Source organism: Gadus macrocephalus, chromosome 8 (genome assembly GCF_031168955.1).
Source record: "Gadus macrocephalus chromosome 8, ASM3116895v1".
NCBI classification, from domain to species: Eukaryota; Metazoa; Chordata; class Actinopteri; order Gadiformes; family Gadidae; genus Gadus; species Gadus macrocephalus.
In genome coordinates this window covers 16,863,716-16,866,027 of record NC_082389.1, presented here as the reverse complement: position 1 = coordinate 16,866,027, position 2,312 = coordinate 16,863,716, and positions in this window count along the sequence as shown.

Sequence of the window (2,312 nt, the reverse complement as noted above, 5' to 3'; positions counted from 1 at the left end):
TACTGAAGTAATCAGCAAACTCGACACAGCGTAGCCTTGAAAGAGAACACCAAGCTCATACTTTCAACAAGGCACATTTCATCATTGTATCTTTTTTATATAACACGTCCAAAGGCAATGCAGTCAAACCTGTAGCCTTGAGTTCTCATCATTCACTGGCTCAGTGGTACAGAGCCAGACAGCACAGAGCCTTCCTGAAGGCTGCGGGGTGTTGGCCCCTCATGTGTGAGAGCTTCAGTAGCTCTTCATGTGACAATTCATTTTACATTTTCAATCGAATGTACATGAGCGTGAAGAATATAGACATGGTGTTCGGCCACTCTATTCATCTTGGACGTCTCTTGTATTCTGACCTCGTTCAGCTGTAAAGGATTTATCATGGCAATCTGCACATGTATAAGGAATAGAGAAGCAGATGGTAGTTCTTTGATTCATGAAGGTGGGATGTGGAATCTATCTAAATCGTCCTCCATACTGTTCAGTGTGTGAGTAGTCAGAAGATTCTAGTATGCTCTTAAATTAGGCTGCGTTTTCATAGTAGGCTACCTCGGAAAGTAACACTGTATTAACGTTTTTGATCAACAATAATTTGTCTTGATTCTAATCAGTAGTTCTGTGTTGATAAGGCAGCAGAAAAACGTTATTTCTCTTTAAATAGTGTAATCTAAAGATTACGCAGAGAGGTGTGAAGGTGGCTCCATTTGATCCACCCTTCCTCGCGGGCCCCGGGGCCACAGCCAAGGGCCCCTTAATGGCTGCTAGGCCCCAGTGTGCCCCTAATGCCCCCTTTTTTTATGTTTGAGTAATGGCAGGTGTAATTAAGGTGATTAAATGACTGCAGGTATAAATGCAGCCCTTCAAAGTAAGAGTGACATTTCTGTAGGAGTTGCATAATCTTACCACATTCTGTACAGACATGTACAAAATCTGAGGATAAAAGTGTGTTAACGTTGTGCAAGGAAATCATAGAAATAAGTAGAGGTGAAACAGATTTTATTTTATTTTATTTACCCTTTATTTATTCAGGGAAGGCCATTAAAAGCAGGCTCTCTTTTTCAATGACGAAACAAAAATACAACTGTACAATAGTCGGTCAAACAACCAGAACTACATTTGAATACATATAAATAATACAATACAATGGTGACACAATGGTGATTCAATGGTGATGTTATTTATCGAGAATAACACCCAAAAGAACTGTGCTACACTTCTCAGCCTATATGTCATCTGTATTAAACTGTAGTATTACAATGTAAAAAGTAAAGCTTCTTTGTCTACTTTGATAATAGCCATCAAAGAGTAGCTAATATATCAATATGCATAGCACAGGAATAACTTGATGTTCATCATATAATCATATCACCACCTTTTGCTCTTCCATCAAGGGAATGGCGTCCTCGGAGACTCCTCAATCTCAAACACAACATACATAAAACATAATATGATTAGAAACACCCTTAAAATAATAGAATAACCTCACAGGAATCACGAATGAGTACGACCAGGACGAAAGGACTTTAAAAAATGTGTCTGTACACAGGGTATGTATCATCAGGGATGATGACTGCATGCCTGACACAACTGAATCTGGGTTGGCTGCTCTGCTGGTGTGTGTATCTTTCTGTTTTCCATTTTGAAACCACATGGTAAGGTTGTTTCTTTTTGGTGAGGTGGAGCCTAGAGAAGCGAGGACTCCACACACTGGACATTTTCTTCCTACGCTCCGGGCTACAAGATATGGTGTCTTTACACCGGAGATATTTAGTGTCTGTTGCCAAATGTATGGACACAGGACAATAGACGTATGAATATACACAGTAAACTAGTAGTACTTTGTGTTTATGTAAAAATGTCCCAGCCTAGCTAGATAGCTTTATGTTGAATGTTTGTAGCCACACATGCACTTTACCTCCACAGAAGATGGGTATCCTGTTTGGATAGCAATCGCCAAATACACAATTATTTATCCAATTGAACAGGCTAATTACCTTACAAGTATAGTCATTATATACTCACTATATACTTTAGGTTTTGTCTTGCAATGCTGGTGAGAACACACACTGTGACTTGAGATATCTTGTTGGAGGAAAGGAGAGGAGAGAGATTAGGGGAGAGAAGAGGGGGCGATAATGGGAGAGGAGAAGAAGATGAGGGAAGAGAAGGAAAGCGAGATTAGAGAGGAAGGAGATTATAGGAGACAAGGGTGGGGAGATAAATGGGAGAGAAGAAGGAGATTAGGGAAGAGGAGGAAATAGAGATTAGAGAGAAGAGGGAGATTAGAGGAGCAGAAGCCGGAGATGATAGGAAAG